The following is an 11,485-nucleotide window of genomic DNA, read 5'->3' as shown; positions in this document are numbered from 1 at the left end:
CATTGTGAGGAGCCCCAGGAGAGGGCAAGCACACTGAGAAGCCCCAGGCGAGCGCATTGTGAGGAAGCGCATTGTGAGGAGCCCCAGGAGAGGGCAAGTGCACACTGAGAGAAGCCCCAGGAGAGGGCGAGCGCTAATAACTGACTCAACAATGTCCGGGACATCTGAGAGGTTTGGGACGTGGTATTAGGGGTGGTAGGAGCCACGTACAGCCCTGTGGCGGGAGTGCCCCTAATTATTGGTAGACAGGGTACAGGCGGGAGAATGCCTGGGGACCGTGCCAAGGAGGACAGAAAAGGCAGCCTCCCTTTGACAATATTACCAGCAAAGACGTGGCAGGCGAGAACGAGGGTGCATTTTATAGTCACTTGGCACGGTAGGGGCGTTAGGAGAAGTACGCGGCCACTCCTAGTGTCATGCCCCGTGACACATGGGAGTCCATGTGGTTTGGAGGTGTGGAAAGGGATGAATGCGACTTGGCATGGGGATCCCTGCAGTCAGCTACAGCTTCAGGGGTATGCATTTTGGGAGTGAGGGGATTACTGATTTGCCAACTCCCCCTGCTATAATTGAGTATCAAAGAGATTAGCAGGGTGGATTGTTATGTGTTACAGCTCCCCCTGTTGTAATTTACTGTGAATTGCATACTGTTGCCTGTAAACATTGATGCGTTGATTTAAAATAAATCATTTTAACTTTAATAAACCTATTTAATTTAATGAGGATTAAACCCCATCATGTGTACAAGCACCCCATGTGAGTGCTGAAATTTGTGTCTGCATAGACTGGGCATGCATAAACATCTATGAATGGATTAAAAATATTGGGTAATTACCCTTCAGTTGCTTGCATATAACTGTAATTCATTTATGCATTTCTTGTAAATTAGTGTGCCAAAAGATCTAGAAATTGCACAATACATCTTGGTTATATTTGAGTTACATGGTTGCCTCAAGTGCAATTTCCATGTAATTTGCTAGCCATGTACTTGCTTTGTGAGTACATGGTAATTGCCATGTACTTATTAAGGTATAATTGCATGGTTATTAGTGACCTGTAAATGAAAATATTACCCTGAGCTGTTGAAGTAGTCTGTATATGCACAATCACTTTCTACAAAAGTAAAAGAGCTGCATGGCTCCATTTGGGTATTTGGTGTAATTATTTGAAGCAATCTTCCCAGCTGTGCCAAAAAAAATTATTGCAAGTTTTTCTTACAAATGTTGTGCATTTATCTTCTTGGGCGGGGGGAGGGGAGGAAGTGAGGAGGGGACAATATTTATGAAGCCTATTTCCTCCTTCTTGACCATTAAATGTACAACATTAAAAAAAAATCAGTGAAAACAGTTTAACTCCAATGCACATCTAGCTAAGGACAGAAATTACACATAAACTGGTTCAAATCTGAAACACAACAGCAATTCAGTGCACATAAACCGCTTTCAAAATGGCTGAAACCAGTTAAAGATAAACCTGGATGGATGTAGTATCAGACTTAGGTTAAATCATTTTATTGAATTTCTGTTCCAGATCCCCTCCAGATTCAAGTTAACTTACAGTCCCCTGGCATCTGAGGATGCTTTACACCTCCCCTGCAAGCCCCTACTCATCGGGTGGGCGGGCTACCCTTAGCCCAACCTTTCTGCTACAGCTGAGCAGGGAGGCATGCTCTAGCACCCGGTGGCTTCTGGCCTAGGCCACTGCAGGCATGTGCCTGCATTTCCAGAATAAAAAATGAATGCCTATCAGTTCAATCTATACAGTTTTAAATTAACCTATGAAGATTGAATTGATTCAGCCTTGGGCTTTTTGACTGCCTGTACTTAGCCCTGAGGAGTGATTATGAGGCCCAAACTCAAACTGAGTACTCCACAAGTTTACACAATTTCTCTTCCTCAGACAACTGCAGTATTAGCTACTGTGAGTAGAGGTACCACAATCGGACTCTGAGTCAGGTACCATTGTAAAACAGAATAGTATGGATTAAGTTAATTGAGTTATTTGGCTAATCCTGCATGCCTTTATTACCACATTCTCAGCAAAATAAACAGCAAACCTCAAATGCATTATGGGTGCCATCATCCTTATTCTAAAATGACAGAAAGTTAAATCCAGAAACTGAAACTGAGCAGTATATTTTTATTGCGCAAACTAAGCCAAAGGTAAGGAATACACAACTCAAAGTGTTAGAAAATACTACATTTTAAAAGTATATTAATAGCTGAACATACCTTCAGTAATTGTTCTCTTCAGTTACACTAACAGACAAAAGAATATTACATGTATTATGCTGATTCATCATTTAAATTATGAATTTTTGTTGCAAAGAGCACATATTTTTAAATTGCTCTGTTCCAGAACTAACCTTTGCAAATTCTTAGCACAAGCCATGACATTATTATAAAAATACGTTTATTTGGCCACGTTGAATTGGTAAGATTGTAAGCTCAGCTTTACTTATACTCTTTCCTGTTTCTGCCGTACCCCTTATTTCTGCTTACAGTAGAGACTGTAGGGATAAGGCATAATGGATTAGAATGAATTTGAAAAAAAAAATTGTATGTGATGAATTTAAAATAATACTAAAAAATAAATAATGTTGATTTCTTTGTACAAGGCTTACAATTCAATATGATGGGGGATTAAGCTTTACAGAAGATCAATATTAGCAGATGCTACGAAAACAGTTTATACTGGAACAAGTGCTTTAATACTTCAGTTTGTTGCTTGGGTAATATAGCTTGTTTATTTATGCTTTATGATGTTTGTTATGGTTTGTATTAGTCATGATATGAATAATGAACAATGTGAAGAAAATCATTATATTGAAAGCAATACTTTCAAAAGTACTAATTTCTTTGGAACTGATGACTAGATGAATTTTTATAGGACTCTGCTTTCCCAATTTTTTCCTTAAAATCACACAGTTAATTCTTTCCACATACTCCAGGATCCATGGTTTATTATCTTACCATGCAAGCTTTCTAGTTCAGCATTCAGCTTCCCTGCAAAACTGGCAGACAGCTGAGGAGTACTGTTACAGTATCATTTTGTTTATTCTACATTAGTGGCTGTGTTGCCTATTTTGAAACCATTACTTACAGTTCTGAGTTGATCACAAAACCATAAATTCCGGCATGGAATTTTTACTGAATTAATATTTTGTTTAAAATAGAGTGGTTGTATTTTAGTTTAAAAAATGTAATTTCAGTGAAGCTCCATTGTTTCCTTAACTCATATTTATATTACTCGTTAAACCCAAATAAAGTGAGTAGATCAAAGTATGGATTGTCACTTTTATTTCTCCTCTCTGGCACATTGTAAAAACAGCTTAAAACTTGGATTGAGGGTAGGGCAGGGATGGGCAAAATGTGGCCCGGTGGCCAGATGCAGCCTGCCAGGCCATTCTATCTGGCCTGCAGGGCCCCTAAAAATTTTAGAAAATTAATATTTATCTGCCTCTGGCTGCCTGTCATGCGGCCCTTGACAGCTTGCCAAAACTCAATAGGCGGCCCTCTGCCCAAAATAATTGCCCGCCCCGGGGTAGGGTGTGGAGAGTGCGCTTCATTATTGTCTGCCAGCACTTCCTGCATTTCCTACAGGCTTCATGCTTATATACAAAGTAAGTACATCCTGAACCCCTTACTCCTTCCTTCAGCAGGAATGTTTTTAAAAACTAACTAAATTCTGAGTTAAGACTCTTAAGAGTTTAACTCCAAGAGTGCATAAGAATGGCAATATCAAATAGGAATTGAGATTTAAGGAGAGAATTAGACTTCCACACTCTGGCCCATCTAAAATGTAGTAAGTCTGACAGAGGTGAAAGAGACTACTGATCATTTCTGAACCCACTGATCATTTCTGTGTGTCGTTATTTCTGAAATAATTTTATGCAGACTAACTGGTTGTGTGTAAGTTACTTCAGAGATAAGGCAAAAGAGAACAGAATAACATTTTACTTCTGCAGCTGTATGTTCAATAGGAGCTGCATACAGATGCATGCTCTTATGTATGTTTATAACTGATACAGGCCACGTCTACACGACATGCTGACTGCACAGTCTTTATTGCACAGTTATTTAGTACTTGCATGAACAAGTAGTAAATGACTGCTCAGTAACCTGAGTTACTGCACAGTAGTGGTGACAAACACTTTTTTAGTGATGCTATGGTGCAGTAGCCTAATACTACTGCACAGTAGCGTTGCATCATTGTTTTTGCCATGTGAGGCTACTGCACAGTAGAATCAGGCGGCTACACAGTGTCTTGGGTAGACATGCCCACAGGGACCTAAATATGAAAACTGGTACCTCATTTGAATCTGGGGCCTTCAGTTTATGAAATAATGAAAGGATTACATTAATCCATAATACTTTTCCCCATCTTTTGCAATTATAATGAGGATAACTTTTGTAATTTTAAACAAAGTACAAATAAAGCAAGTTGTTAATCACATAAATAAAATGTTACTATACATAAAACACTGAGTAGAATGGTAATTGCCAATCCAAATTCTTAGAGCGTTTTTATATGGCATATTGTATGTAAAGGAAAAGGCCCATGAGTTGTCTTATTTTTTATGGCACCTCATTGCTGGCAGTTTCTATAATTTCTCTGACATGCTTAGTACTTACCACAATATGCCACACCTTATGTGGCTTTTTTTGGAAGGGATTAAACTGTAAGCAGTATTCACTCAAAACATAGAGGGAAATAAGGAATTATGATATTTGACCCTAATTTGATATGGCATTTAATAAATCTGGTATAATTGACCATGGAATAATCTATGGGAACATCCAGCTCTTCTTTTTGCTTCAGTTTGGGCCCAGAGGCTGCCCTGCTGAGAAACTGCATTGGTATAAAGAATGGTGAAAAAATATTCGGGGTAGGAATAAAAAGTGAAAAAGCAAGGTGTGATAAAGAATGTGAGATGGGCAAAACTAGATGGCCATACTGACCATGTTGGCCTTTACTAAATGCATGAATTGGTCATTGACTTCAGCAACTGAATAAACAGAAGAAAGTATCCAGAACATAATATAAATTCAACAGCCTTAATAATTTGCAGAAAAAAACTCTGAACATTTTTCTTTTACACTTTTAATAGCTCCAAATTAGGTTTTTCTGATGTTTGTCCACTTACTGCTCCCAATTGGAAAAAAAAGAATTTTAACCTTTCAAAATCATGGCAGATCAAAAGCTCAGTTACAGTGAGAGCATGCATTCTTCTTGGGGGTGAAGATGGCAACATCAGAAAGACTTGCAAAGTGTTTTGGGTTCAACATTTCACATAAGGAAATTATTCTAGTGATGCCTTAAAAACAAGTTGTAGTGCAGCAGCATCCTGTCAGCAGCACTACAGTTAAGAGCCTGTCAGAGCCTTTACTTAATCATCATTGGTCCCTTAGGTTTTCTGTTTAATATTTCAGCTGTTTCAAATTGTGTTTGGATTAAAACTTGGCATACAGGACGTGAGCATGGATGGAATTTTCTGATTTTGTTTAAAAGTTGATTTTATTCTGTTCTGTTCTCTTAGTTGCTAAGTGGTCAACCAATTCAAAACTTGTAATATTTTAGTTACACACCAAGGTGTATATTAATAATTTCTTATCTTTTAAATTTAATATGTACACACATACACATGTAGCCAGGAACTAATGAAGAGTGGGACCTGTGTTTTTTCTATGAAAATATTCTGAGACTGCTAAGTTGTGTTTTTTTTTTTATATAAATGTCTGGTTTAGAAGCAACATGCACATAACTGGAAGTCTTATTATCTTTTAGTAGTTTAAAAAAATAAAACTGAATTTGGGGCTGACTGAAAGGTCCATAGGAGATCCAAAATCCAGTTTAGGATTCAAAATGTTCCTAAATTTAGGTCAGTGGTACTTGCACAACCCTGTAGTTCACACTTCTGGAGACCCCAGGGTCTGCCCCGTCATTGTGCCATTCTCAGGACCAGCTGGCTTCCTTCACCCTCCCACCAACCTTTAGTATCTATTTTCCATCCCAAGGGAGTCTTCAGGCAAGAGGATGTCCTGTTTGTCCTCTAACCCAAATAAAACAGCAAGATAGGGGGAAAGGTTTGGGAATTCTTCAGCTCCTATGGCTGTAGTAGAAGAGAAAAAGAGTTCTTTTTTTCTCCCTCTGTCCCAATGGTAGAAGAGAAACTGTACCCTGTCACCTAATGGCACTGTGTGGATTGAAGTGGCCTATAATGTACAACTGAAGTACACAGTTGTCTGAAGACATTGTTCAGCACGTAATAATCCAACACACCTGGATGCCTAAGAGAATCAGGAAATTCTACATCAGGAATCCAGAAGAAAAGGAGACCCTTGAACTTCACTTTTTTTGGCAGGGCTGGCATCAAGGGCATCTGAGGAAATCCTCTGAATATTTTCCGGTACAACTTCTGAAAAAGGACTTTGCAGTCTCTAACTCCTGGATCTGAGCTCCATTTGGAATACCATACTATAGCAGATTAGGCAGAGGGACATGCCAGGGACCTCCCCTGGAAGCTTTCCACTCTGTACCTCACCCAACATGCAGCTGTAGCTTAAGGTTGCAGTAGATCCTTTCCTCTTGTTACTTCAATACAGTTTATTTAGTCCTTGTTGGAAATTACTAACTCATAATAGAACTCCTGTAGAATTCCATATTGCATCCACTTAAGTACAGAATTAATTCAGTATGATTATAGCTATTACAATGAATACCAACCTAGTTTATAATGATTGCTGCCTTATTTCAGTGTTGTTAAACCCCAGGGTAACACCTTATAAGTAATTTTCATTGATGTTAGTGGTTCATTGAAGTACACACTATACAGTATGAACATAGGGTGTTTTTATACATGCTCTGGGAGTGGGGAAGGGGGTGCTTTGGAAGCGTCTCTATCAACGTCCTCGCACTTCAAAATGGCAGCGGGAGCACTTTAACTAAGCTCATTGAATGAGTTTTAATTAAAGTACCCCTGCCACCATTTTGAAGCACAGACACTGATACATGAGATGGGGAGGCTAAGTGGAGCACATTAATTAGCACACCCCAGCGGACTCGATTAATCAAGTCTGCTCTGACACGCTGTAATTACATGCTGTACAGGCACCCATCGGGACAACTTTTAGTTTAGGCCTGCAGCTTAACTGCAATCAATGGAAGTTGAACCTGATGTGACCGAGGCTGAATCTAGTCTGTATAATATAAAGGTCTTTTTTTTATGACCTCATTATTGCTTCAGGACATCTGACTAGTTAATTGTGCTAAAATGATACTTCTAATCATATTGTCATAGCTTTAAGTAAAATTTATGTACAATTATATGTGGACATGGTCTTCAGAGTAGTATGCCTAAAGTTAGAGTCATTAAGGGAGATTTTCAAAGGCACAAATGGTAATTAAATACTGGGCTCCAACTGACTTTGAATGGAAGTTAGCCATCTAATTGCCATTTGTAACTTTGAATCCCTCTTCCTCTTGCCTTCCCAAGTCTTCACTAAGATCCTTAGTAAGTGGCCTGACTTTGAAAAGTAGTAAGCCACCAATTGCTTCCAATGACTTTAATTGGGCATTGCACTGATTAGTACTAATGTCTTGCATTCAGAACTTATCTAACTATCCCAACTATGCAGCTGGTCCAATAAAAGATATCACCTTAAGAAATCCTTGCCTCTCAATGAAGATCAGGTCACTTATTTAGATACCAAGATAAGGTGGTAAGAGTCTAACTTCAGGCACATCTCTTTGCAAATCTAGGCTTGTATGTATAATGTACTCACCCCAAACAATCTAGCTTCTGAAGATATATTCCATATTCTCACAGGTAACTTTTATAGAAAAATCTTGTTTTTTTTGGAGACACGTGGCTTGTATTGAAAACACTTTAGCTCTTTTACCTAACTGTACTTCAGTAACAGCAACAATAATTTATCATACTAACTATTTTGATGGCAACAAGATAACTAGCAAATAAATGACTGCTCTTTCGTAAAGAAGGAAAAAAACACTGAAGAGCTCTATGATTCAGCTGAAAAATATTTAGATGGGAAATGTCACAAAACAAAAATCACTTGCAGGTGGATCTGAGGGTAGCTGTTAGTCTTTCTAGTCCAAATTTTGTCAGTGAGGTCATCTTTCTGGTGCTACCTTAGAAACTGGCCTTATTCTATAAAGGACATTGAATGATAACACTGCGAGTCAGCTGACTGCTGTGTCACAGAGCTGCTGCTTTCTACATTATCGCAACTGCCAGAGCTCTTAGTGCTGCAGTTTTCTAGTCGCAGTGCGGCAAAGCAGACGCATAGAACCAGGCACAAAGCAACACAGATTTTTTTTTCGGGGGTTTTGCTCTTCTGGCTTTTTATATGAGGACAGTGTACCTGTGTTAGCATAGGAGCAGACATACAGCCTGGACGTGCATGGTGGCTTCTAACTTTGCAGCGTTTTCCAGCTGAGCAGTAATTGCTTGGAGCCTTGTACCCAAATTGCCTCTGATGAAGAACGGCTGGGTTCCCACTTTGTATACTTATAGTTTTGTATGCCACGATGATATAGCTGCAAGAATAAGACAAAGGAGATGGTACTTGTCACTGTCTGTTTGATTGGGGCCTTTGCAGCCACTCCACTGGCGAAGCTGTTTAAATATCCCAGGCTCACATATAAATATTGGTAATATAGATTGCCGCAGGTTCTTACATCAGTTAGAGCAAAGCTCAAACAAGAAACCAGACTCGCTGACCTAAATCAATCCCAATCTTTCTGGATACGGGGCAGCAGTCGGCTAGCAATGACACAACCAGCCATCAAGTGGAGAGTCTCTGGGATTGCAATCTTTATCAGTTGGAGCCTGTGAGAATGAAACACTCCACTTTTGGTTATCCAATTGCTTCTTCTTTTCTTTTTTTTTGTTCCCGTAAGCAGCTACTAATTGTGCTCGGTCTCTAAATGTATATTTGTGTGGATTAGTTTGTCTCTAATGCAGTCCTTATCTGCTTTTGCTGGAAATCGGGACACCAAGTCAGCTTGCTTTAACAGTTGTTTCTTTCTGCGTGATGCTATGCAACTACACTGACAACAAAGGAGCAAGCACAAACCATCACTATTTTCTGGGGTGTTACAGGAACATAATTCTTGTTCGATATGATGCCCTTCTTTTTTCTTTTCTGCCTTTTTTTAATTCATCTAATTGAAGAACCTAACAGACATCATCGTGGATGTGGTTTTTAATGATTTGGAAAAGACAGCCTGTGGAGACTGCGATTTGAGACAGCAACACATTTAGGTTATTGCCAATTTGAAATACTTGGTTTGTGAAGCACAGCCCTAAGGGACAAGCTCAGTATCTGAGCGAGATTGTAGATAAAGAAATAAAAATGACAAGCGTAATGGAGGTTCTGCAAAAGAGACTGTCAGAGAATCAGTTCATGGATGGCAATTTCACCAGTCTGAAACTGAATAATTCATAGAATGAAATTACCCTGCTTTCACCTTTCCATTTAAACTGGCATGATCTGAATCTCTAATAAATTTTCAAGATAAAAGTAAAATGCCAATTTGAATCTGAAGAGCTTTTAAAACCAGATGCTGCATCCTGAATCTTTCGATACCTTTCACAATTATCCTGTGAGAACCGTACTTCATCACGAAGCACCATTACCAGTGAAAATTACTGATTACAATAGCAACAATAGAATACCATCAAATGATCTCTAATTTACCTAATTTACCAAGGCTGACTGTGTGCCCATCGTGTGTCAGCATGTCTGGCATCGGATCAATATCACACTGGAGCAAAAATCTCAGTATATGGCTCATCTTTGTTATCTTTAACTTTGGAAGCACAGAAAAAATGTACCTGCTCTGTTAAGCATTTTTACAATTGTATGTGTTGTATGTTTGTTTTAAGTATGTCATTACTTCTCCATGATTTTGTTTAGCTCCCAGTTATTGGAGGGTACTATATTACTAATTCGTTTATATTGTTTACTTAGGCACAAAGACTGCAGCAAATAAGTATTAAGACAGAGAATCCACACTACTAAAACAATAGTGATACATTTGTAGATTAATTCAATATGGGTTTTGTGCCTTATTTGAATACTTACCTGTTTTTAAGACAGAAATCTTACCTGGCATCGCTGGTCCTGGTTGTATTATGTAACAAGTATTCAGTTTTAAAATGTATGCAATAGCCATAGTCAGAAAACAACTGTTTTTAGCACTAACAGGATTCCCTCTCCCCTGACCCCACACATGCCATTCAGCAAATAAACTGTTATTATATATATACATGCTCTGTCAACATGTGCTGATCATTGGAAATCTCTGGTGGAAAGTAACAACTTTTTTTCTAACAAGCTGGGAAACACGATGCTTCGTCAGAATCTGCTCTCATTATGCCATTTTGAGAAGCTGTTCTGGTAACAAATCTTCACTTGGGAAATGCCCAGTGTAGTTGTTTTATAGCAAGACACAGGACTTCTGGAACAGTAAGTAGCATTTGTACAGTATGCTGGTTCCTACAGCTAAGATACAGGAAAATATTCTAAAGTGCATTTTCAGATTGAGTTCTTTCAGTAGAATAACTACACGGAAGAGTGGGAGAGAGGAACAGAAGGCTAGAAAAAATCATTCCTTATGGAGACGTTTGTGTCTGGTATTAGTACGTGTTTAAGTTATATGCCTCAATTTTGTTTTTTATTCCATAAGCAGGTCTATTTTGTCTTCAAAGGATATTTTTTTTCAAAGGAAATAAGGGGTAAGCAGTACTTCTACTTAATTACATAAGACTGTCTCATTTACTGTTTTATTTCATTTGTAGATAAATGCAGATTTATATTATATAGTTGTATCTCATGGCATATTTAGTAAGATTTTTACTTGTATATCTCCTAGTAAAAATAAATAAAAAAGTACATTGGGTTAAAAATGGGTGCCTTTAATACCTTTAAAAAAACCTTTCTAGGTAAGAAAATATTAAAGATTGTTTATGTAATGAATTCTGAATTGAATAATGATTTCTGTTTGGGATTTTAAGTCAGTGTATCCTTTTAATAAACAATTCTATATAAGTCTGAGTTTGCTATATAGAAGTCTAGTCTGTATTGCAACTGTTTGTAGAAATGGCAGAAGGTTTTTCAGCTTGTACTTTGATAACAAAGGATTTGAACAGGAACAAAATATGCTGGAAAAGTTTAGCGTTTTTTATATTCGGTAGCTGTAATTTAGCCAACAGATTTTCCTAGGCAACATTATCTGTAGTTGCTGAACTATCAGGAATTAATTAATACAACCAGTGATGAATCTGTCCTGTGTACTTCATTTTCAAGTGGTATTCAGGAATTAACAAAGAAAGGTCTTTGTATAGTGCATACTTCTCTTGTATACTTCTCTTGGTAAAAGTGTGAAAACTATGCTATGTTACTATGGTAATAAAAGCAAAGTATTCAAAGATAAATGTTTATAATCATTCTATATTTAT

General features: G+C 38.0%; 1 long non-coding RNA gene across 2 annotated transcripts in view; it reads left to right on the top strand.

The window, feature by feature from the left end:
- The first annotated feature begins 8,143 nt into the window (after positions 1-8,143).
- LOC109302000 overlaps positions 8,144-11,485 on the top strand; it is a 59,225-nt gene continuing 55,883 nt past the window's right edge. For both annotated transcript variants that reach the window (XR_002098684.1, XR_002098683.1), the window contains exon 1: positions 8,144-10,493. This is a non-coding gene — a long non-coding RNA (uncharacterized LOC109302000). The remainder of the gene's footprint in view (positions 10,494-11,485) is intronic.

This window comes from Gavialis gangeticus, unplaced genomic scaffold, assembly GCF_001723915.1.
Source record: "Gavialis gangeticus isolate Ggan-Ray unplaced genomic scaffold, GavGan_comp1, whole genome shotgun sequence".
NCBI lineage: Eukaryota > Metazoa > Chordata > Crocodylia > Gavialidae > Gavialis > Gavialis gangeticus.
Note: the sequence above shows the minus strand (reverse complement) of the source record. Positions and strands in the feature narration are given on the sequence as shown.